This window comes from Bidens hawaiensis, unplaced genomic scaffold (assembly GCF_021521415.1).
Source record: "Bidens hawaiensis isolate Kalapana, Puna unplaced genomic scaffold, B.hawaiensis_p1.1 tig00005510_1, whole genome shotgun sequence".
Classification (NCBI taxonomy): domain Eukaryota; kingdom Viridiplantae; phylum Streptophyta; class Magnoliopsida; order Asterales; family Asteraceae; genus Bidens; species Bidens hawaiensis.
Window position 1 is genome coordinate 245301 of NW_027491355.1, and position 27896 is coordinate 273196.

Genomic DNA, 27896 nt, shown 5'->3' on the forward strand with positions numbered 1-27896 from the left:
ATCTAGGCCCTTGGATCTATGATCTAGTGGTTAAGATTGGTAGTTTCTAAATAATTGTATTTTTTTCATATTTACATTGTATAGTGTCATATTTAGATGGTTTGTTTTATTTTAAAACTCTTCTCACACTTCTCACAAAACACTTGTTTTTTATTTGAACTCTTTTCCACACATATATACATATATATGTATATACACACATACACTTCTAGTCTTACAAGTATGCACACAGCCTCGAAAACATTCAAAGAGAAGGGGGAGAAGCCACTTGGATCCTGTTTCTCTTGAAGTTAACTGTAACACCCTTCCTTAGCTGTGCATGGTTAACTGTGTAATAATTATACTTGTTAACCAGATCATATTATAAGTAAGTAAAACGCCTAACGAACGGGGTTCGAGGGTGAAGCCCCTGGCAGCGGGGTCTTAGGGAGGGCAGCCCTTAGCAGGGAGGGGCAGAGCCCCTGGCTTCATTAAAAATTTTATTTTTGTTAATAAGGTTTCACTAAAAATTCATCAGAAAAATAAATCTTTAAAAGAATCAAATCGAATTCAAAACAAATCAAATCCAAAATGAATCAAATCGAATCCAAAACGAATCAAATCGAATCCCAAAATGAATCAAGTCGAATCCTAAACGAATCAAATTTCAGAACTAATCAAATCGAATCCCAAATGAATCAAATCGAATTCCAGAACGAATCGAAGACCTCACAAATCTGAATGCCTTTTTAAGCCATCTAATTCTTGGCTACAATGTTTCCGGCTCTTTGACAAGCATCACATGCTTGGATCAAAGCATTTGTGTCTTTATATATGGTGGGATAGAATAATTTTGCATCAAACACTCCTGACCGTGGTGGCCGTATTGTGGTGTCCATCGGTTGGTCCTTCATGGCAGTGTTTGAGAATATCTAAGGTTTCATTTCCTGATACACACCTATGAACAACCTGATCGGCTCTTTTTCTCAACAAGTAAGGGTCTTTTCAGAAGTAAACCCTAAGGTCGGAGAAGAATTTTTTTCCTTTTTATTGAGTTAGCCCTTTTCTTAAAATTCCACAAACTAGATAGTTTGAGAAATCGACAAACTTCATCCTTCTCTTTCATAAATGCTTGGATATGCATGAGAACTTCATGTGGAAAATTATCATCGATAGTTTCCTTTTAATGTTCTTCTAAAGCTGGGCATTCTAAGCGTGAACGATGGTCTGCAGCCAAACCCATCGGATAAGTATGGGTTTGGCATCTTGTTTGTTGAAGAGGTATCGTATGGCGGCATGGTCGGTGTAAATAATGGTTTTGGAAAGAACTAGGTAGGATCTAAATTCACTACGTGAAAATTGACCTTTGGTCACACGAAAAAAGTGTGGCCGTAGGCCTTTAGCCACACACATTTGGTTCAGGTCATATGTGGCCAAAGATCGCGACATTGTGGGTATGATATGGCCACACACAGTTTTTAGTGGCCTTATGTGGTAATAAGTATGGCTAAAGGGTACAAGCATTAGTTGCTGGCCATCAAGAAGCCTCTCCAATAAGTGTGGCTAAACGGTAGAAAATGGCCACATGACTATTTACTATGAGTGACCATTGCACGTATAGAGCCACATGAAATAATGTTTCAGCCACATGAATTTTATAATAATGTGGCCAATAGGGTTGTGTTAAGCTTGCATATGACCTATACCGTGTGGATATAGCAAAGAAATGACCACTTAAATTTAATAATAGAGTGGCTAATTATATGATATAGACACTGGATATTACATTAAAAGTGGCTAAATATGTTTCCTTGTCACTCAAACACTCCTTTGTAGATTATAGTGTGGCTATTGTCTTACCGTTTGTACACATAATGCTTTTCGTAATTTAAAGTGTGGCTATTGTCAAACTTTTCGTCACACATAGCGAGGTACTGTGTGGCTAATCATATCATATAGACACTGCAGGTTATTGTCAATGTGGCTAAAAATGTGAACTTGCTAGTCAAAAACTCTTTTGTAGTTTGTGGCGTGGCCATTGTCTTACCGTTTGTCACACATAATGCTATTCGTAATTTAAAGTGTGGCTATTGTCAAACTTTTCATCACACATAGTGAAGTACTGTGTGGCTAGTCATATCTTATAGACACTGGAGGTTATTGTCAATGTGGCTAAAAATGTGAACTTGCTAGGCAAAAACTCTTTTGTAATTTGTGGTGTGGCCATTGTCTTACCGTTTGTCACACATACTACTTTTCCTAATTTAAAGTGTGGCTATTGTCAAACTTTTCTTCACACATAGTGATGTATTGTGTGGCCAAATGTCACACCCCAACCTACGGCGGAAATGCCGGGGTGGACTGATTGCTCACAACTTTTCAAAGGTTACTATTAAGAAATAATATAAGTTTTGATATCTATTAAATAAATTTCCATATAACAAACATCAATACAAAATCCAAATACACAAGTACATATAATAATCAATAATACTACGTCTCATTAAGTTTTCTTCTAGTATAAATCCTTAAGTGATCTTGTACTTCACATCAAACGAATACCTGCATATGCATTGAAAATAGAATGGTTTTGTCAACACAAGGTTGAGTGAGCAACACACCAGTTCAAAGTATAAATAAAAAAATATGTATTTGCAACAAGTCATATGAGAATAACAAAATAACCAAATGGGCAAGTATAACTGAGATGTCGAGAAGCACAAAGCTATAACGACTGGCGTATGATCATACTAGACTGAGATTATGTTGGACCTCTCCGAATGCGGAAGCATACAAATCAAATAAGCACATAAACAAGTAAGGTGTAAGTTGTTAACACATAAGACAAAGTTGCAGTTTTGTGTATAAGTATATATGAGACAATTTACGCATATGTCCCCAAAACATGAGAAAAACAAGTAAACTAGGGGAATGTTGTACTCACCTTAGCAATAAGCAAAAGAGTAAATATGTTAGGATTGGTAAGAGAATAAACGTCGCGCTTGAGATGAAGCAAGGTCAAATCCTAACAAGTACAATAACGGGAAATACTACGAATTAATAAATAGACGGAAAGATAACTGTGTTATGAACGGGCACTAAGAGTATATCATATATTATTTAAAGTTTATGATTAATAAAGATAACTTAAAAAGTAATATTGAATATAATATATAAAAGAAAATATTTTTACTTACATTATTGACAATATATAAATATTTATAAACATGCCATTGATTTATAAAGTACTTAGTCAATTAATTTACATAACATAATATTAAGTACCTTAAATTAAGTATTTTAAATAAACATAACCTTTTTAAACATTTATCATATAACTTTTATTTATCTTCAATAGCTTTTATATTTTACACACACATATATAAAATACATATACATGTATAGTTCTACCCGAGACTTGGAAAAATTAACGAGTTAAAATGTCGTTTTTCATAAATTACCGGTTAACTAATATACTAATGTTATTTGTAACATTACCAAATTAACTAATGGTGTTTAAATATCTCTTTAAATGGATAAACAACAAAAATAGCAAAATAAATGGGCTGGGGGGGGGGGGGGGGGGTTCGAACCCGTCCCCCAGTTCCAGCCAAACAACATAGAACCAACTGAGCTCTGAAATCAATTTGCTTATATTATAAAAACCCGTTCATATAAACAAACAGACATATATCCAGAATTAATCAAGAACCCTAGATCTCAGATCTCGTTCAATCCGTTAACGATAAATCAATTGATGTTAGGGCTTTTAATCAATACATGATCGCGATCAAAACCATGTAAACAATTACCTTGGACAATGATCGGAGGTAGGGTTAAATGATGTAGAACAGGGCCGGCGATGGAGGTAGACGAACGAAGTATACGGAGGCTGCAAATATCCAATTAAGGTTGGGGGATTTGTAGGCGACAACTAAGAGATGTTAGGTGCGAGTTTAATTGGAATATTAACATTGTTTATATAGGAAACGATTTTAGGGTTTTTTCGGCTAGGTTAAAAAGGAAAAGATGAGTCAACAGGGTGTAATTAACTCAGTTACATTCACGGTGAGGCCGGAAATCATGTACGAAATTGATTCCCTTAATCAAAAGTTGATTATAAACGATTTTGGATAGTTAATTGCTTGATTGATTGATTACGGGTTCACGGAATTTGAATATGGGTCGGGTTTGGTAAACGGGTGTCCAGGTTGATGATCTGGGTTATAATAATATTTATAGATTGGACCCTGGGTTTAAGTATGGACACAAATGAGGATAAACTATATAGTATGGGCTAAAAGTGTAAAAGCGTTAAAGATATATTTATAAATAATTGAATATTAATAAAATAATCAATCTAATTCAATAAACGCAATACTTTCAAATAAAAATAACCCAAACATTGAATCGAGTCGGGTATTTAATAAAAATATAAATAAAAAAAACCCGAGTTGTTACAGTCTCCCCTACTTTAGGGAATTTCGTCCCAAAATTAAGGGATACCATAACTACGTCATTAAATAAAAATACACAATACAGAACCTTAGATAATTGAAGTAACGCTCCAAATGAAAATCCGATAAGGACACTTATATATAGGATGTACCAGCGGCGTATCTACCATGTCCTTATCATCTTTGCATTCGTACCGTTATCTCAACTACTTCCGGTTCTTTATTATGACACACAACTATTCGGATCATGATTCATGTGAGGACTTTGGTACTTATGTATGCATCCATAATTACTTAGATCGTCGGATGGTCCACATAATTCATCATTGTGTGGGTTATAAAACGTTTAAGTAAAACATGATTTTTGAGGGAATAAAAATTTTAAGGAGTTTTAGTCAGAAAGTAAATGTATAAAACGATTCCAAAAGTTGCAATAGAATTTTATTAAGACATCGCAAAAATTTAAGTATTTGAAGAAGACATCACTTATAAGGGTAAATAAATAAGATAAAGAGTAAATTTAATAAATAATCTATTGGAACAAAAAGGAACTTAATTCAAGATAGCTTATAGAAGATACATAGTTTAAGTGAGATATAATCTAAGGCCATAAAGAGACGTTACAATAATTAAGAAAAGACAAAATATCAAGATAGATAAAGAGAACGACAAAAGTCTTCATGGTCGTTGAGTAGCTTAATTGACTTGACTTAAAGTACCATGAGGAGTTGCATGAGCTGGAGCAGTTGAGGTAGATTGGCTTGGAATAGCTTGAATGGGTTGAGCTTGCATAGCAGGGGCTTGAGCAAAGTAGGTTTGGTACACTTGAGCTTGGGGGTGCGGAGCTTGATAGTATTGGGTTACGCACAGTTGACTTGGATTGGTGGGAGGAGCTTGCAGGACATGAGGTGGTTGAGTTTGAATTTGATGGGCATGGGTCAAGTAGTAAGGTGTAGTCATAGCTTGGGTTTGATGGGCATGGATAATTTGAGGGCACGTACTAAGAAGATGGTTTGGGTCTCCACAATGATAGCAAGCACGGGTATTGGGAGTACTGGGTTGAGCATGTGAGGTGGCTTGAGCATTAGGCGGGATACGACAAGTGTTAGCAAGGTGGCCATAAAGGTTGCACTGGGTGCATAGTCGGCACAGGGTTTGGGGAGAGTGATGGAATTTACACTTGGCACATAAGGGATAAGGACCAAGATAAGTCTTTTTGTTTGGGGCAGTTTGGTTCTGGTTAGGAGAAGGTTGGTTATTGGGTTGATTAACAGCATAGGCTTTACACTTGTTGTTGTTGTAGGAGGGCTTAGTCTCAGCTTCAGCATCAGAAGAGGAGTCGGTCTTAGTCTTGTCGGGAGTAGACTTGGAATCCTTGCGAGACAAGGTTCCATCCCTAACATGACTATCAGTGATAGAGGCAACTAGGTCCATCGCCTCACCAATGGTTAACGGGTCACGACTCATCATGGCACCACGGAAAAGAATCGAAAGACCGCGAATGTACTTCTGAATACCGCGAGTCTCGGGGGTTACCAAATGGGGCACAATACGGCTAAGCTCGCGGAACCGGTTAGAGTAGGCGGAGCTATCCCCACCAATCTGCTTAAGTTCCCAGAATTCGGCTTCGAGTCTCTGCAGCTCATGTTCCGGGCAAAACTCTTTCTTCATTGCTTCTTTAAGTTCCTCCCAATGCATGGATACAACCAAGTCAGACCCTTGGTCATTCCTCAGGGCATTCCACCAGATGACAGCTCGACCCTCGAACTTGATCGAGGCGAACTTAGTCCGTTTGGCGTCCGGACATTCACAGTGGATGAAAATATTTTCCATCTCTTCAAACCATTGCAGCAATTTGGTGGCGTTTTCCTCACCAAGAAAGGATGGGGGTTTAGTGCTCAGGAAGTTGCGGAAATCAGAATTGTTCAGTGCGGCCGAAGTAGCAGATCCATTGGAGTTGAGGCTTTGTATTTGAGTGATGATTGTGGGCATTGCAACAGCAAATTCCTTTGTGATTCTAGCGGCCAAGCGGCGATGGCGTGAACCGGATGAACGTTGGTGACGACGGTGGTTTCTTAGAGACGACATTCTAGAGGGATAAAAAATGAGGATTTATAAGATGAAGAGTAAATTGAGGAAATCATAAGAATTGTAAAATGTTTAATTATGTGGAAATAATAATGTTGTCATTCTTAAGGGGATTTGCACCACAAAAATTATGTGTAAAAGATTATAAGATGAGGGGTGCATTGCGTAAATAGTTGTTAAATGACGTAGTCAATAAGTTTAATGTGTGGTGACTACATGAGGAGTTAAGTCAGTTTAAAATTTAGATTATTAAGTTTACAATAAACTAACGAAATATAAATTGTGGATGTTGGCCTCCCATGAGCTTTCCATGGCAATTTGAATGGCCCAACGAATTAATGAATAAAAACTGAGTTGGACAGTCCATGAGCGTAAATGGCAATTTGTTTGTCCCAACTAATTAACGAATTAACAATGCAATGAAGCTTGTCGGCCCAATGAGCGTTACACGACGTTTTAACCGACCAAACTAAATAACGATCTATCGAAATAAATATGGGTAGTCAGAGTATCTTGTGAACCACCACGTTTGATTACTCCAACAAAAATACGAAAACAAGTTAATAAATGGATATAGGAGTGCCCGTGGGTTCCATGAATTTTTCACCCAACTAACCATTTAAATAACGGAACACAATAATCGGGAAAACCGAGTTTAGCCACGAACAACCGTGAATTCGGTTTAAAAATATTATAAGGGTGCAACCACTAATGTGGTCGCGGTTGACAGCTTAGGGTGTCGGTTATATGGCATTTCCGGGTCTCGCTCGGGTCTATAGGGTTGATTACTGTGGTCAGGTTATCACCCAGGTAAGGAATAGCGTCTTACCTTTGGTTCTTGGAACCGTTTTGCCAATGCCCAACTCACAGTTTCTCTTCCCTTTTCATTTATCGTAGGGACATACCAAATAACTTAGCCATAAGGCGAATGGGTGAAAACAACAGGTGAGAATTCTTAAGGAATTTCCGAAAATAAAAGCAATCTAAGTTTTGAAAAGTTTTCTTTGAATGTTGAGGCATAGCCTCAGAGTTTGTGTGTGCGTGTGCATAACAATACAATATATAATAAATAATAATTATCTAAGAAAGCTGTAAACAATTTAATCTGAACACATAAAGGTAAGCAGATAGGCACGTATAGGGCTCCTAAACATGTGTCTAAGGGAATTTCTAACGACCTATCTTAAACCTTCGGCTCTGATACCAATCTGTCACTCCCCAACCTACGGCAGAAATGCCGGGGCAGACTGATTGCTCACAACTTTTCAAAGGTTACTATTAAGCAATAATATAAGTTTCGATATCTATTAAATAAATTTTCATATAACAAACATCAATACAAAATCCAAATACACAAATACATATAATAATCAATAATACTATGTCTCATTAAGTTTTCTTCTTGTATAAATTCTTAAGTGATCTTGTACTTCACATCAAACGAATACCTGCATATGCGTTGAAAATAGAATGGTTTTGTCAACACAAGGTTGAGTGAGCAACACACCAGTTCAAAGTATAAATAAAAAAATATGTAGTTGCAACAAGTCATATGAGAATAACAAAATAACCAAATGAGCAAGTATAACTGAGATGTCGAGAAGCACAAAGCTATAACGACAGGTGTATGATCATACTAGACTGAGATTATGTTGGACCTCTCCGAATGCGAAAGCATACAAAGCAAATAAGCACATAAACAAGTAAGGTGTAAGTTTTTAACACATAAGACAAAGTTGCAGTTTTGTGTATAAGTATATATGAGACAATTTACGCATATGTCCCCAAAACGTGAGAAAAACAAGTAAACTATGGAATGTGGTACTCACCTTAGCAATAAGCAAAAGAGTAAATACGTTAGGATAGGTAAGAGAATAAACGTCGCGCTTGAGATGAAGCAAGGTCAAATCCAAACAAGTACAATAACGGGAGATACTACGAATTAATAAATAGACGGAAAGATAAACGAGTTATGAACGGGCACTAAGAGTATATCATATATTATATAAATTACTTAGTCAATTAATTTGCATAACATAATATTAAGTACCTTAAATTAAGTATTTTAAATAAACATAACCTTTTTAAACATTTATCATATAACTTTTATTTATCTTCAATAGCTTTTATATTTTACACACACATATATAAATACATATACATGTATAGTTCTACCCGAGACTTGGAAAAATTAACGAGTTAAAATGTCATTTTTCATAAATTACCGGTTAACTAATATACTAATGTTATTTGTAACATTACCAAATTAACTAATGATGTTTAAATATTTCTTTAAATGGATAAACAACAAAAATAGCAAAATAAATGGGCTTGGGTGTGACAATTGCAAATTTCAGGTTAACTCTGTTAACTAAACCCAGTTAAATCCTGTTGACTGTGTCTGTAAACTCAGTTAGTTCTGTTAACTATGAGTATGAACTCTTGTACATGTGATGTCATGTATACGTATATTTAAGTCAACGTGTCATTGGTGACTTAAACAAGGATAAGTGACTAATTATAACTAGGATAATAAACTCGTCTTGCATGTTATAATAAACATGTCATATAACATGTATGATAAGTATAATGTGCTATGTGATTAATATGTTATATTATGGTTATTACATGATGATGTGATTGTAAGTAAGCTAAATGATTAAATAGGTTATATTGTATGTCATGTAACATGTTTATTATTTAAATGGAACCTTAGTTTATGTTACATAGGAAATATTTATTAAATTATGTACCGTGTCACAAATAAATAAATAAAAGATAACCTAAGTATTACTTTCATTAAATCAACAATAATGAGTTGTTAATAGGAAATTAGGTTACAAACTATTGATTAACAAGACTTTTCTCTTTCCCTTTTCCTCTCTCTTTGGCCGTGATACTCACACACACACACATACTCTCATTTTCTTTCAGACAAACAATCATCTTCAAGTATCATCTTCAAAACAAACAAGTTGGTGATTATTAGTAAACAAGGGTTTAAGCATTTTATCAAGCAAAGTGAGTAGATTATTATGTTTATATGTTTCTTTTTCTTTTAATTCATATGAACCTTGTATCCAAATGGTTGGATCATGAAAGGGGATGATCAAAGTTTGACAAGTCAAAAAGATTAGTATGTGTCTCGGTTAGTATTGTTGGGTCTTTTATAAATACATATGTTTTTACTTTTCTTAGGAAATCAAATGGATAAAAATAAGACATGAAATTTGATTTAGCAAGAATGTTTCTTGATGATTTTGGAATCATAAGGATATAAAAGTTGTGTTTTGTAGTGGATTGTGCCTAAATTTGCTTGCTGACAGACTTGGTGTCTCGGATTCTATTGTGAATAAATTGATGATATGTTTGAGTTTTTGATCGATTTTTGATTCTATGAACATGAACTTTGAATCTAGTTTTCAGAAAGTTTGAAATCTTAATTTTTGGACACTGTTTGAATACTTTTTATTAATTTACAAAATCAGGATGCAAATCTAAATTAGAGAAAATAATTCTGAGTTGAGTTGTAAATTTCATAACTTGATGATAAAAATAGATATGGATATAATTCTACTTCTAGGATGTTGTAAATTGAATTAGGAATCTAGTCCAATTGGTCTTGCATCAATTGGACAAATATGGAATTTTTGACAAATTTTGATTACTGCTGTGTTGTTGTAGAAATATAAATCATGTTGTTGTAGTATATGAATATTCTGGACGAATTGGTAAATCCAAATATTGTGAGAAAAATATATGTTGAACCTAATACTGATGTGTACATGTGTGATTTATTTGGTAATTTAATTGTAAGTTTTGATTGATGATAAAAATCGGTTTAAGTGGTATAAATTGTTAAAGGTGTTGGTTGAATTGAGATAATTGCAAATTGTGATATGTTAGTTGTGGTAAATTAGAACTTTGACTTTTTAAGTCAACTTAGAACTAGTTGACTAAATAGTTAGTGTTGCTTGTGATGTTGTGAAAGTATATTGATCATAGAATTTCAAGGAATATGGCTAAGTGTGTATACTTGATTGATTAAGTGTGGCTAGAATTATAAGGTAAACATTCTAAGTCCAACCTTTTAGTCAAAGGTCAATATTTTAGTCAAAAGTCAACTCTAGTCAAAGTCAACAAAAGTCAAACTTTGGTCAAAAGTCTTTTTAAAAACAATGGGAGATTGTTGGATACTAGTGGTTCTAGGAACCATCCCATAAGTTACTTACGTACTTGCATTTTTAGGGTTTTAGCACGTGACGCATTTACTTCGGTCGGATTTGTGTAATACCCGAAGCACCAACAAGGTGAGTTTACGGCCCCACTTTTATACCTTTCCTTTGGGGGAGGAAACATGCAACACTGTTTTACTTTACTTGCTCTAAATCTTTACACAACCGCTTGGTTGCTTATAACGTAGTGTTTCTTTGCCATGGAAAGTCCTCACGAACATCGGACCGTTAACTAAGGTTAACTGGCGTGGTAAATTTAAATAGTACTATTGGGTTTGACAAACCCCACCCTGCATTATTCTCGACTGGAGGTCGAATGGGGTGTAACTTTGACCAAACATTGTTAAGTTTTGGCAATACTTGACTTGAGGCAATAACTAGTCAGCTTCGGTCGTGATGGAAAAATAACACTATGCGGCAACGAGTTAACTAAGTGTAGTTAACCATGGGCCACTTTTATTTATAAATGTTCATGAACTGATAGAGCATAACTTACTTTGAAAACCTGTGAACTCACCAACCATATGTGTTGACTCTTTTTAGCATGTTTTCCTCAGGTCACTAGCAAGCACTTGGATTAGGATAACATTGCATGCATGGACTCGCATTGGTTTAAGTTTGAAAACAATTATTTGATATTGGTTTTGCGCTTGTAGCGCCATGAATTATTTAAACTTGTTTGGGAGATGGCTCCCGCACTTTGTTTAGCTTCCGCACTAGCACTTAAGTACTCTGAACATTTTATTTTGATTTGTTAAAACTTTTAAGACCATGTAGATGTCGTTTGGTGTGAATAATGTGTTCGGATCCTGGTTTGTCACCCGCCTTACGGTAAAACTCCGTTAGTGGAAATTTGGTGGTGTGACAGATTGGTATCAGAGCCATTGGTTATAGCGAACCAGGTTGCATACCATTTCATATAGGTTGCAGTCCGATCTATAGCTTTTCATGATGCATTAGTTACACTGCACATATATACATGAGATACCACTCACTCATCCCAACCCCAACCCTTGTGTCACAGTATGTCTTCGTCGTCAGCTGATCACGCCCGTGAGAAAGCACCTATCATCGCTGAGGAGAGCACACCACCTGCGTCCCCGAGACTGAAGAGGCAGCGGACCATCCCTGATGCTAGCACATCTACTGCTGAGGAGTCTTCACCCGAGCACACGTTCTTGCCTAAGCCCCAGTACGACTGGGAATGGTATCCAGAGGTGGTGACCATGATGATTGAGAAGGAGGAGGTTCCGCCCCTAGCTGTTGTAGGTCCTTCTTGCCCTACTATACCCGCCCTGCCATGCCCTCATGAGCGGGTGATAGCTGCACTTGTTTCTGGCCTGGATAAGGCGCAGTGTGGGAAACAGGGTATGAAGTAGGACATTGCTAAGCTAGCGCAGAAACAGAGTGGAGCCAAGCATAAGATGGATTTCTTGAGGGAGCTCTGCGATCGGAGGTCAGAGATGTACTACAAGTTAAACTTTGAAGTTGAGAGGCTAGGTGAGAAGATGCAGATGCTTGCAGACAAGGTGATAGATCTGACTAACGAACTGAACATTGCTCGTAACCATATTCGGGATCTGGAGGACCGGCTGGCACCTCCAGAGGACCCAGTGGAGGACCCTGAAGAAGACCCAGAGGAGGACCCCGAGGAGGACCCGGAGGAAGACCCCGAGGAGGAGCCCGAGGTGAGCGGGTCATCGGGAGTATCTGACGAGTGATATCGTCAGTTGGTATTCGTTTGGATTTCTTTCTTTTATGAACCTAGGTGGGAGGGTTGTTCCCATCCAACAGAGGATATTTTTGAACTATGATGTTTGGATTGAATGATTGTAATCGGATTACAAGTTATCTTTTCAAGTATTGTTTTCTTAAATTGTGTTGTGATGTTTATAAATTAGTTGTTTGATTGTTATTGATGTACTAGAATTAAGGCATTAATCCGGTCAATGTTCATGACTGCGTAGGATTATGTCGGGACGTGGACGTGGCCATGGCAGGGGCAGCATCAACCTCACTCCAGCAGAGCTGGCGGCACTCATCAACGAGCATGTGACCGCAGCGATTGCAGCCGCCCAGATTCCGGGGCAGGCGGCAGGGGGTAAGTATACACTTTGCTGTCATTATGACCTATCGAAACTCAGGCACTATTACTTACTTTGTGAACCAAAAATCTAGGAGCCGCAGGGTGCACCTTTAAGAACTACATGGATTGTAAACCCCATGCGTTTAAAGGCACCGAGGGGGCTGTCGGTTTGCTGCACTGGATAGAGAAGGCAGAATCAGTGTTTGCTATGTGTAATTGCCCGGCTGCGAGCCAGGTGAAGTTTGCTACAGGGACTCTCGAGGAGTCAGCACTTACTTGGTGGAATACCCAAGTTCAGTTGTTGGGTCTAAATGCGGCCAATGCTATGTCATGGGAGGAATTCAAAAATCTGATCAAGACCGAGTATAGCCCGCGTGGTGAAGTGCAGAAGTTAGAGCATGAGTTTTGGAATTTGCGGATGGAGGGTTCCGACATTGAGGCTTATACGACACGATCCCATGAGTTAGCGAAACTGTGCCCTCAAATGGTCGATCCTGCTTATAAGAGGGTCGAAATGTATTTTGACGGTTTACCTCCGCAGATCCAGAGTATGGTGACATCGGCAAATCCCGCCAACATTCACGATGCCGTCCGGTTAGCTCATAAGTTAATTGATCAAGCCGTCAAACAAGGCACTCTCCCGTCCAAGAAGTCTGCTAGTGGCACATCCGATAATAAACGCAAGTGGGAGAGTAGTGGCAACAACAACTCCAACAACAAGAGCACATCTTCAGGCCACAATCAACAGAGACGGTTTGAGTCTCCTCGCAGGAACAACTACCCGAGCCAGAACCAACAACAGGGAGGATATCAGGGGAAACTCCCAAAGTGTAACAAGTGTAACTTCCATCATGCGGGGAAATGTGATAAGTACCGTTGCAACAAGTGTGGCAGACATGGCCACGAAACCAAGTTCTACCGAGCAGACAACCCTCAGAAACAAGCCCCACCTCAAGAGGCCCCGAAAGGGTGTTTTGAGTGTGGACAGGAGGGTCACTTTAAGAGAAACTGCCCCAAACTGAAGAATGCTGGTAACGGAGGGGCAAATGGCAACGGGAAAAATGGTAACAATGGGAATGGTAACAACGGAGGTGTAGGCAGGGGAAGAGCCTTCGTTATTGGTGGTGGTTCAGGTGAGACTTCTAACGACTCCGTAACTATTACCGGTAAATATAAAATGAATGGTTGTTATGCGCTAACTTTATTTGATACCGGGGCCGATTGAAGTTTCGTGTCAACTAAATTTTATGAAATGGTTAATAGCACCCCATCTGCCCTAGAGTCTAAGTACACTATTGAGTTAGCAGATGGTAAAACCATCCAAGTGTCCCATATTTTGAAGGGTTGTACCGTAGAATTGTCTAGACATTTGTTTCCCATAGATCTTATGCCGATTGAACTTGGTAGCTTCGACTTAGTTATTGGGATGGATTGGTTGTCCGAGCACCAAGCCGAGGTCGTCTGTCACGAGAAGATCGTCCGCATACCTCTCCCTGGGGGAGAAACTCTCATTGTTCATGGTGAGAAAGAGAGTGCGACAGTTGGGATCATTTCCCTTATGAAGGCACAGAAGTTACTGCGTAAAGGCCATACTGCGATCTTAGCCCTAATCACCGACAAAGGTACTGACGAGGCTGTGGAGGAAGAGGTCTCAATCGACCAGATCCCTATTGTTAGAGACTTTCCTGAGGTTTCCCCGAAGACCTACCTGGCCTTCCGCCTCACAGACAGGTGGAGTTCCAAATCGACCTGACACAAGGAGCTGTTCCTGTAGCTCGTGCACCGTATCGCCTTGCTCCGAAGGAGTTAGAGGAACTGTCTAAGCAATTGCAAGAACTGCTAGATAAGGGTTTCATACGCCCCAGTCCTATTCGTGAAGAAGAAGGTTGGAACTCTACGCATGTGTATCGACTATCGGGAACTTAATAAGGTGACGACCAAGAACCGGTATCCCTTGCCACGTATTGATGATCTGTTCGATCTGCTGCAGGGATCCAGTTACTACTCGAAGGTCGACCTTAGGTCGGGTTATCACCAACTCCGAGTTCGGGAAGAAGACATTGCGAAAACAGCGTTTCGCACTCGTTATGGACACTATGAGTTCGCCGTTATGCCATTTGGGTTAACAAACGCCCCAGCCGTATTCATGGACCTCATGAATCGTGTTTGTAAGCCTTATTTGGATAAATTCGTCATTGTGTTCATAGACGACATCTTGATATATTCGAAGACAAGGGAGGAACATGAAGAGCACTTGCGATTAATGATGGAGCTACTCATGAAGGAACAACTGTATGCCAAATTATCGAAGTGCGAGTTCTGGATGCGTGAAGTAAAATTTTTGGGCCACGTGGTAAGTGGGGAGGGAGTCCAAGTGGACCAGTCCAAGATTGAAGCAATCAAGGATTGGCCAAATCCGAAAACTCCCACCGAGATCCGTCAATTTCTGGGATTAGCTGGTTATTATCGCAGATTTATTGGAGGATTTTCCAAGATTGCTCAACCACTCACATCCTTAACCCGCAAGGGCATTGTGTATAAGTGGACCGAGGCACATGACACAGCATTTCAAACTCTGAAAGACAAGCTGTGTAGTGCGCCAATCCTATCACTGCCCGAAGGAGTAGAAGACTTTGTTGTTTACTGTGATGCTTCACTGCAAGGAATTGGATGTGTGCTTATGCAACGGGAAAAGGTCATCGCATATGCGTCTCGACAACTGAAGACCGCTGAAAAGAACTACACGATCCATGACTTAGAACTTGGAGCCGTCATCTTTGCACTAAAAATCTGGAGGCATTACCTCTATGGAACCCAGTGTACGATCTACACTGACCATAAGAGCCTCCAGCACATATTCGAGCAGGAAGAACTGAACATGAGGCAGAGACGATGGGTCGAGTTTCTTAACGATTATGAATGTGCTATTAAGTATCTTCCGGGTAAAGCCAACGTGGTGGCTGACGCCTTGAGCCGAAAAGAAACTTTGAAGCCCAGGAGGGTTAGGGCTTTACAACTAACGATTCACTCTGGTCTACCCGAAAAGATCAGGGATGCCCAGTTAGAAGCTCTGAAAGCCGAGAATTTCGATACCGAATCTTTGCGCGGTGTAGACGGGAACTCAGAGGTTAAGTCGGATGGCATTCGGTATTACCATGATCGAATTTGGGTACCGCGTTATGGGGATCTAAGAACACTGGTCATGGACGAAGCACACAAATCCCGATACTCAGTACATCCGGGATCAGATAAGATGTACCATGACTTAAAAGAGCTATACTGGTGGCCGAGTATGAAAGAGGAAATTGCAGGGTACGTGGCTAAGTGTCTGACATGTGCCAAAGTGAAAGCAGAACATAGGAAACCGCCGGGATTACTTCAACAACCCGAAATTCCTATGGGGAAATGGAAACAGATATCCATGGATTTCATATCCAAACTACCCAAGACACCCAGCGGTTGCGACATGATTTGGGTCATAGTGGATCGATTGACCAAATCCGCACATTTTCTAGCCATCCGGGAAGCGGACAAGACGGATAGGCTGGCTCGCATTTACATTAAAGAAATCGTTTCCCGTCATGGTGTGCCGATATCGATTATTTCGGACCGTGATGCTAGGTTTACCTCAAAATTTTGGAAATCGTTGCAAAAGTCGTTGGGTACACGACTGGATATGAGCACGGCTTATCATCCACAAACAGACGGTCAGAGCGAGCGAACAATACAAACATTGGAGGATATGTTAAGGGCGTGCATCATCGATTTTGGGAACAATTGGGAGACGCACTTGCCTTTGGTTGAGTTCTCTTACAATAACAGTTACCATACGAGCATACAAGCAGCCCCTTTTGAAGCTTTGTATGGGCCTAAATGCCGATCACCACTCTGCTGGGCGGAGGTGGGTGAGAGTCAACTAACTGGCCCTGAAATAGTTCATGAAACGACAGAGAGGATAGTTCAGATCCGAAACCGTATGGCAGCAGCACGTGATCGTTAGAAAAGTTATGCTGATAAGCGTAGAAGGCCTTTGAATTTGAAGTCGGGGACAAAGTTTTATTAAAAGTGGCACCGTGGAAGGGTGTCATTCATTTCGGAAAACGGGGAAAGTTGAGCCCGCGTTACGTAGGGCCAATCGAAATCGTGGAACGAATCGGTCGAGTGGCTTATAGGTTGGACTTACCGGAACAACTCCGCGAGGTACATAACGTCTTCCACGTATCAAATCTTAAAAAGTGTTTGGCTGACGAAAACTTGATAGTTCCTTTGGAGGAACTAGAAGCGGACGAACAGTTACGTTTCATCGAAGAGCCGGTGGAAATCATGGATCAGGACGTAAAGACCCGTAGGCACAGTAAAACTCCTATCGTTCGTGTTCGTTGGAACTCTAAGCGTGGACCAGAGTTCACATGGGAGCGCAAAGACCAGATGAAAGAAAAGTATCCACACCTATTCAAACCTGAAGCCAAACCATAGGTACGATTTAAATTTTCGGGACGAAAATTCTTTTAACAAGGGGATGATGTGACAAACCTAAAATTTTTCTTTTCTATCCCTTTCATGTCCCAGTGTAGTGGTGACATCACATTAATTTTCGGGACGAAAATTCTTTTAACAAAGGGATGATGTGACAATTGCAAATTTCAGGTTAACTCTGTTAACTAAACCCAGTTAAATCCTGTTGACTGTGTCAGTAAACTCAGTTAGTTCTGTTAACTATGAGTATGAACTCTTGTACATGTGATGTCATGTATGCGTATATTTAAGTCAACGTGTCATTGGTGACTTAAACAAGGATAAGTGACTAATTATAACTAGGATAATAAACTCGTCTTGCATGTTATAATAAACATGTCATATAACATGTATGATAAGTATAATGTGCTATGTGATTAATATGTTATATTATGGTTATTATATGATGATGTGATTGTAAGTAAGCTAAATGATTTAATAGGTTATATTGTATGTCTTGTAACATGTTTATTATTTAAATGGAACCTTAGTTTATGTTACATAGGAAATGTTTATTAAATTATGTACCATGTCACAAATAAATAAATAAAAGATAACCTAAGTATTACTTTCATTAAATCAACAATAATGAGTTGTTAATAGGAAAATAGGTTACAAACTATTGATTAACAAGACTTTTCTCTTTCCCTTTTCCTCTCTCTTTGGCCGTGATACTCACACACACACATACTCTCATTTTCTTTCATACAAACAATCATCTTCAAGTATCATCTTCAAAACAAACAAGTTGGTGATTATTAGTAAACAAGGGTTTAAGCATTTGATCAAGCAAAGTGAGTAGACTATTATGTTTATATGTTTCTTTTTCTTTTAATTCATATGAACCTTGTATCCAAATGGTTGGATCATGAAAGGGGATGATCAAAGTTTGACAAGTCAAAAAGATTAGTATGTGTCTCGGTTAGTATTGTTGAGTCTTTTATAAATACATGTGTTTTTACTTTTCTTAGGAAATCAAATGGATAAAAATAAGACATGAAATTTGATTTAGCAAGAATGTTTCTTGATGATTTTGGAATCATAAGGATATAAAAGTTGTGTTTTGTAGTGGATTGTGCCTAAACTGCTTGCTGACAGACTTGGTGTCTCGGATTGTATTGTGAATAAATTGATGATATGTTTGAGTTTTTGATCAATTTTTGATTCTATGAACATGTACTTTGAATCTAGTTTTCAGAAAGTCCGAAATCTTAATTTTTGGACACTGTTTGAATACTTTTTATTAATTTACAAAATCAGGATGCAAATCTAAATTAGAGAAAATAATTCTGAGTTGAGTTGTAAATTTCGTAAATTGATTATAAAAATAGATATGGATATAATTCTACTTCTAGGATGTTTTAAATTGAATTAGGAATCTAGTCCAATTGGTCTTGCATCAATTGGACAAATATGGAATTTTTGACAAATTTTTGATTACTGCTGTGTTGTTGTAGAAATATAAATCATGTTGTTGTAGTATATGAATATTTTGGACGAATTGGTAAATCCAAAAATTGTGAGAAAAATATATGTTGAACCTAATAGTGATGTGTACATGTGTGATTTATTTGGTAATTTAATTGTGAGTTTTGATTGATGAGAAAAATCGGTTTAGGTGGTATAAATTGTTAAAGGTGTTGGTTGAATTGAGATAATTGCAAATTGTGATATGTTAGTTGTGGTAAATTAGAACTTTGACTTTTTAAGTCAACTTAGAACTAGTTGACTAAATAGTTAGTCTTGCTTGTGATGTTGTGAAAATGTATTGATCATAGAATTTCAAGGAATATGGCTAAGTGTGTATACTTGATGATTGATTAAGTGTGACTAGAATTATAAGGTAAACATTCTAAGTCCAACCTTTTAGTCAAAGGTCAATATTTTAGTCAAAAGTCAACTTTAGTCAAAGTCAACAAAAGTCAAACTTTGGTCAAAAGTCTTTTTAAAAACAATGGGAGATTGTTGGATACTAGTGGTTTTAGGAACCATCCCACAAGTTACTTACGTACTTTCATTTTTAGGGTCTTAGCACGTGACGCATTTACTTCGGTCGGATTTGTGTAATACCCGAAGCACCAACAAGGTGAGTTTACGGCCCCACTTTTATACCTTTCCTTTGGGGGAGGAAACATGCAAAACTATTTTACTTTACTTGCTCTAAATCTTTACACAACCGTTTGGTTGCTTATAACGTAGTGTTTCTTTGCCATGGAAAGTCCTCACGAACATCGGACCGTTAACTAAGGTTAACTGGCGTGGTAAATTTAAATAGTACTATTGGGTTTGACAAACCCCACCCTGCATTATTCTCGACTGGAGGTCGAACGGGGTGTAACTTTGACCAAACATTGTTAAGTTTTGGCAATACTTGACTTGAGGCAATAACTAATCAGCTTCGGTCGTGATGGAAACATAACACTATGCGGCAACGAGTTAACTAAGTGTAGTTAACCATGGGCCACTTTTATTTATAAATGTTCATGAACTGATAGAGCATAACTTACTTTGAAAACCTGTGAACTCACCAACCATATGTGTTGACTCTTTTTAGCATGTTTTCCTCAGGTCACTAGCAAGCACTTGGATTAGGATAACATTGCATGCATGGACTCGCATTGGTTTAAGTTTGAAAACAATTATTTGATATTGGTTTTGCGCTTATAGCGCCATGAATTATTTAAACTTGTTTGGGAGATGGCTCCCGCACTTTGTTTAGCTTCCGCACTAGCACTTAAGTACTCTGAACATTTTATTTTGATTTGTTAAAACTTTTAAGACCATTTAGATGTCGTTTGGTGTGAATAATGTGTTCGGATCCTGGTTTGTCACCCGCCTTACGGTAAAACTCCGTTAGTGGAAATTTGGGGGTGTGACATTGGGGGGGGGGGGGTTTCGAACCCGCGTCCCCCAGTTCCAGCCAAACAACATAGAACCAACTGAGCTCTGAAATCAATTTGCTTATAATATAAAAACACGTTCATATAAACAGACAGACATATATCCAGAATTAATCAAGAACCCTAGATCTCAGATCTCGTCAATCCGTTAACGATAAATCAATTGATGTTAGGGCTTTTAATCAATACATGATCGTGATCAAAACCATGTAAACAATTACCTTGGACAACGATCGGAGGTAGGGTTAAATGATGTAGAACAGGGCCGGTGATGGAGGTAGACGAACGAAGTATACGGAGGCTGCAAATATCCAATTAAGGTTGGGGGATTTGTAGGAGACAACTAAGAGATGTTAGGTGTGAGTTTAATTGGAATATCAACATCGTTTGTATAGGAAACGATTTTAGGGTTTTTCGGCTAGGTTAAAAAGGAAAAGACGAGTCAACAGGGTGTAATTAACTCAGTTACATTCACGGTGAGGCCGGAAATCATGTACGAAATTGATTCCCTTAATCAAAAGTTGATTATAAACGATTTTGGACAGTTAATTGCTTGATTACGGGTTCACAGAATTTGAATATGGGTCGGGTTTGGTAAACGGGTATCAAGGTTGATGATCTGGGTTATAATAATATTTATAGATTGGACCCTGGGGTTTAAGTATGAACACGATACTTTCAAATAAAAATAACCCATACATTGAATCGAGTCGGGTATTTAATAAAATATAAATAAAAAAAAACCCGAGTTGTTACAGGGGGTATCATCAAGGATGATGGGATGATGGGACACACCTCATTGAGGACGATGAGTCCAAAGGGGGGTTTTTTATAACACCTTTGGCAAACACAACATCGTCCCACTCTTAGGAAAATCCCACATCGGCCATGGACAAGAGAGATCCTTGGTTCATAAGTAAATGTCCTGCCTCTTCAATCACCAACGCGTTTTGGGCTTAGTTGGCTGTGGAGCACATGAAAACTCCACGATTAAGCGTGCTTAGGTGGAAGTAGTACTAGGATGGGTGACCTCCTGGGAAGTCTCCATCTGGGCAACCAAAAACAAATCCGTGAGCTCTTCGTGGGCAGAACGGACAATATTGGTGGTGCGAGCGGCCGGATGTTACACCAAACATATCATATATACACTGGAGGTTATTGTCAATGTGGCTAAAAATGTAACTAAACACATTAGCATAAATTCAAAACATGTTTTTTCATAAGTTTAACAAACCCAACAACATAAATTCAAAACATGTTTACATTACCAAACATTCGCTAATAAGTTACAAATTCAAAATATTTGAAACTACTACTAATTACTACCGACCTCAAACTTTCTCATAAGCTCATCAGATTGTTTTTCATCCTTTCTTCATTTTCCTTACGTTCCTTTTCCATTTGTTCCATTCGTTGCTCGTTCTTCCAACTCGTTTCTTGACTTCCTTTCATTTTCTAGTTCTTTTTCCATTTCGGCTCTAACTTTTTGAACCTAAAATTGTTAAAAATATTAGCATCATAACTAATAAAGGGTTAATGTAAGGCGAAACCTCAAAGACAAGTAGGGGTGTTCACGGTCCGGTTTTCGTGGTTTTTCGTCAAACTATAAACCAAACCGTTGGTAACGGTTTTTAATTTATGTAAACCAAAACCAAACCGTATAACTTTTAAACCGAACCAAACGAAACTGTTACTAACGGTTTGGTTTCATGGACCTAAACCCGAACCAACCCGTTTATATATTACACCCACAAAATCAGTATGTAATTTTCATTTAAATTTTTGGTTATAAACCGAACCAACCCGTTTATGAGTATACCACATGTATATTAAATTATAGTGTTAGCAGTTTTTATGTTACCACATGTATATGAAATATGAAACGGTCTATTTCATTTGCTCGCCCATGGTTGATATGTTATACCTAATTATATAGCAAAACGAAAAATGATAAAGATAACTTACAAATGCGTGTTCTGACTTTTTCGTACAAAAATCAAATTCAACAAGGCTATTAATGTTGAGCTCGCCCACCCAATACTTTTTCTTGCTTTCTTTGCTGAGGTGGGTATCTAAGAATACTTCAATCCACTTAACTTTTCGACCATGTTTTTTTTTCCTAATAAGAAGTAATGTAATAAACGTTAAAGCACAAATAATTATAATTTTTGACCTAATTTTTTAAAATTGAATTTACAAATAAAACTAGCTTACCAAGCGGATACGATGCTCATCAAACCCTATTGAACCGACCGTATGCTGAGATATACTGCCATCATTACCCTCTTTCTTGCAGTTGTCTCTCCCGCTCGCGGACTTCTTTAGCCATTTTTTATGTGTTCCAACCCTATAAAGAGAGAAAAATATATGATACATATATAGGGTAAAAAATATAAAAATAAAAACTTGAATCGACGCATAGCACAACGACCTTCACGCACAATCACATTAGACATAATGTATACACAAACACAAACTTGAATCAACGTCTCGTTGGTGATAATAATCAATGTCAACTGTACTAAAAAGTCCTAACATGTATTCACACATCGTATCATGGCAAATCAACCAAACATTCATCATACAACTTAACTTATGATCACTCAGTTCACGAGACATATTATAACATGTACAAACTGATTTTATTCACTATGAAAAGATGAAGTATAAATTCTACAAAATTTACCACAGTAGAATATTTGAATTAGGTTTCTCAAAAAATTTTTATTATATTTTTCTCATGCATACAAAACTCACAATAATTCAAGCATTAAAGATATGTACCAACAATTAAGCAGATTGCACAACAAACACTTGTTTAATGGTTCTATCAACTCATTAATCCAAATTGTGCAAGACCAATTGGGTTGTCTTCAAAGTTCATAATACTAAATTTCAGAACTGGAACCAACCCGTTTGGTTTGTCATTAGTGAGTTATGGTGTCGGAAAGACAGACCAGAATATAACTCCCCAAATCAGCTTTGACCTGTGTTTTTGTAAAACTATAAAAACTATTCAAAACTCGTCCAAAAATTACAAACGTTACCTTTATGGAACTAGACTCATAGTACTATATCCTAGAATCAACAATCGTTCAATAATCATCGTTTAACATCAAGTTACATACCAATAAATAAACAAAAACGAATCTGTCAGCAATGAAAGAAGATGTACTAAGCATCAATTACAAGTGAAATACATACCTTTTTAGCGATGAAAGAAGATGTACTAAGCTTCAATTACAAGAAATAACACTTAAATTTGAAAATCCCCAAACTTGGTTCTTAGGGTTCTTCACACTCAACACGAATCCGGCAAAAATCAAGATAGAATTGATGGAAACCGACACCATACGTGAATTCCTCTCGCAAAAATAATAAGATTAGAGCCCGGAATCAAAGGATTTGGTTAAAAATTGAGTGAGTTAGAGAATTAAAGATGAAAGATGGTGGGTGTAGAGAGATGAAGAATACGAAGAAGAAGAATAAGAAGTAATGAAGAGAAAGAAAAAAATGGTAGGTTAATTTGAAATTAGATTTAAGAATGAGAGGGTAATTCAAAATTTTTTGAATAAAAGAGAGGGTGAATTTAATTTGAAATTTTGAGGGAAGTAAAATTAATAGGAAATAAATAGAATTAAATATTTTTTATTTTTAATTAAAATAAAGAGTTGTTAGTGTGTGTGTGTGTGTATATATATATATGTATAACAACTAATTAAACCTTAAATAATATAACAAATTGTATTTTAAATATAAAAAACATATAAATAAATACAAGTGATATTTATATTTGCTCTAAAAGAGTTGTATAAGAGTGTAGTAATCAGTGTTAACGCCCAATAATAAACCATACGCTTATCATTGGGTCATACTAGTTCTTGATCGGTGTTAGTGTCTCATTATAGCATCTATCATGTCACAGTTGCTCTAACAGAGTTGTATAAGAGTGTCATTAGTCATGGTTAGGTGTTAACGCCCGAAACACACCATACTTTCGTCAATAGGCCTTATTTGGCTATCATTAGTCATAGACTCATAGTTAGATGTTAGTGTCCCTTGGTTACGTCATAGTTGCTTTAAGAAGTTTGTGTATGACTATCATTAGTCATACTTAGATGTTAACGACCAAAACACGTCATACATTCATCAATGGGCCTTGAATGGTACTAGTGGCCATTATAGCATATATCATGTCCCCGTTGCTACAAGAGGGTTGTATATGAGTGTAGTGAGCCATAGGCATAGTTGGTCGTCATACTTGCATTAATGGGCCGTCGTGGGCCTTGATTGTTGTTAGTGACCCATTGTAGTCTCTATCATATCATAGTTGCTCTAAAAGGGTTGAATATGAGTTTAGTGAGTCATAGTTTGGTTAACGCCCAACAAAATGTCTTACTTTCATCAATGGGCCTTATTGGACCTTAACTGATGTTTGTGGCACATTATAGCCTTTATCAAATCATAGTTGCTCTAAGAAGGTTGTATTGGAATGTCATTAGTCATAGTTAGATGTTAATGGCCGATAACATGTGATACTTTCATCATAGGTCTTATTGGGCCTTGTTGGTGTTAGTGGCCCATTATAGCCTTTTTCATGTCATAGTCGCTCTAACGGGTCATATTAGGGCTTGAAATCTCTTAGTGTTCTATTATGGCATGTGATATGTAACATTAGATATTTAAGGGTTATATCGTGTTATAGGGAGTTATATTAGACCATAATAGACAAAAAGAACTCATACATGTCCTAATGGATCATATTGGGCCTTGAAATCTCTAATGGCCCATTATGCATATAATTTTAAATTGTGTCTTCAGAGGTACAACTCGCATAACCTGTCAATATACATTAAACATAGGGGTGGCAAATGGGTTGGGTCGAAACGGGTTATGGGTAGGAACGGGTTATGGGCCGAAATGGGTCAGGGTCGAAACCAGTCAATTAAAAAAAGGGGTTGTTATGGTTCGGGTCGGAATGGGTCAGGGTCAAAAGGTTCGGGTCATAACGGGCACAGGTCAAGATGGGTCAAGGTCGGAACGGGTCAAAACTGATTTCGGGTCGATTGTTTTTGAACAAGGACAATGGAGGAAATGTTTTAGTATTTTTTTACTTTTTCCTTTTTTATTTATAATTTGACTTATAATTTTTTTTATTATTTTTGAATATTTTTTTAAATTGGGTCTTAAGAGGTACAACTCGCCTAACCCGTCAATATATATTAAACATAGGGGTGGCAAATGGGTTGGGTTGGGTCGAAATAGGTTGGGTTAGGTCGAAATGGGTTATGGGTCGAAACGGGTCACGGTCGAAACATGTCAGGGTCGGAACGACTCAATTAAACAAAAAATCGTTGGTGATAATAAGTAATGTCAACAGTACCAAAAGTCCTAACATGTATCCACACATAACGTATAATATCCGAACATCACGTGTAATATCCATAGGAACTTGTCTTTTAATCAAAGATAGTACATTTTTTAAAACTTATTCATAATTCATTATCAATATTAGAAACTTTCACTTTGATGTGTATTGGTGTCCAAATCCGAGCACATGATCTTCTGCTTTTCGCTTCCATTTGTGGGCTTCGCCTAAAGCAATCCAATACCAAATATTAGTTATTGCCAATATTTAAATATTATATATAAATAAAATATTAAACCCGGAGTGACATTAGTCAAAATATTAAGCCAAACCAGATCCAGTGTAGTCTATGCCGGCTACCGTTATGCAACTCCATAGATTCAATTTATTATGTATCTTAACTCGCCCGATAGATCATAAGCTTCGCGTACCTGTTTCTAATCAGCATGATTATAATCCATCAACATAATTACAACCCATTTAAATTAATCTTAATGCTATTTCACGTCTTAACTAAAATTCAACTTTAGAAACGGTTACAACTTTTCAACATATTATTTACTACCCGTATAAAAAACTTAACGATTCATTTCTTTAATTAAATCATGCTACTAATTTAATATTCACCAACGAGTCAAATCTTCATCTAGTTACTATATTATTATTATAATCGACAAGCTGGTCCGAAACCCAAATCAAACCGTACTACACAATGCTAGTACTATTTATATTCTAGACACGAGTAATTCCCACTTAGACATTTGGTAGGGTAAACTTCAAACTGTAACGAGTTAAAACAACCAGTACGCACTAAGTATAGTCAAAAGAATCAACTTTCAATTAATGGGTCAAGGCGGCCCGTATCCATTTGATATTCATAATAAATCAAAACATACTAATAAGACTTGTAACTTCTTAAACTAGATATAAGATAAACTTACCTTTGTTCGTAGGAGCTTGATTACACTTCGTCCATTTGACTCATTGGCTTCCAAGCTTCAACATACCTAGCTTGTTAAAGTCAACTTTCAACAAGTTAGAATACATAATGTGGACACTCAGCATTAGGATTCTTTATATTTTCATACCACTCTCATTCATACCGAATAATTAACAAGCCAAGAATCATCAATGTGTTCACCAAGTTATCAGTTAAACATTTTCAAGTCATTTATCCACTTCCCCCGTTTTAACGGTTAACTCAGTACATATACTACTAGGCTCTACTTAGCAACTTCATAAATTATGACATTAATTTACATTAAAGCAGTTATGTCATAATCTCTTCTAAACAAGTGCGCACACCATTTATTATTATGAAAAAAAAAACTATTTTCAGTACTGCACCTTTTGTGCAGCACCTATTCACCTCAACTTTTGACCACTTAAAAGTTAGAACTAACTTAATATGCTCAAAAGTAAAATGTAGTAAAATCACAGAGGTTTCCAAGCATATAGAGTTCACCTTTATCGGAGCTACGGTTTATTATATGTGATTTTTAGCAAAACAGGTCAGCAACCTATTTTATGTCAAAGCAGTATGCTGAATCTGCTGTATTGCTCAAGAAACTAACTGTTTTGACCTATATTTCATCCTTAACAGCTTTTCATGTTCACATATAAACGTAGTAGACTCAAGGAGCTTTTCAAGAATATAAAATACATCTTTCTCGGATTTTTATATTATTTTATATGATTATTCAAAGAACAGGACAACAACATAATTTAACTTCAAACAACATGCTGTCATCATTTTAATCTACTGTTTTGATCCATTTTAAGTCTGAATTAGCTTATCGTGTTCAAAGATGAAACCTAGTACATCAAAAGAGGTTTTCAAGCATGTATAATACACATTCACCCGATTTTTCTATGATTTTATACGAACATTATTGACAACATTAATATGAATTTCACATCTTAACAACTCTTTTAATTCCTTTTTGGTTGAGACATTTTCACAAACACCTTTGTGCATTCATTTGAAATCATTACTTTAAATCTCTATGCACGATCTGAAATGCCTATTTGCTCACACATTTTAACAATGAACTCTTATGTTTGATGCATTACAACAATCAACTTATGTGTACAAATTATAATCATATAACCACATCCATAAAAGATCTCTAATTTATCAACTGTGTTCATCAAATATGGTATACTCTTGAACACAGTTTGATACTACTATGATAGAATCAACAATTATAACTAGTAATAGATCACATTATAAATATTATCACTATCAGTTCATCAGTAATCACATAA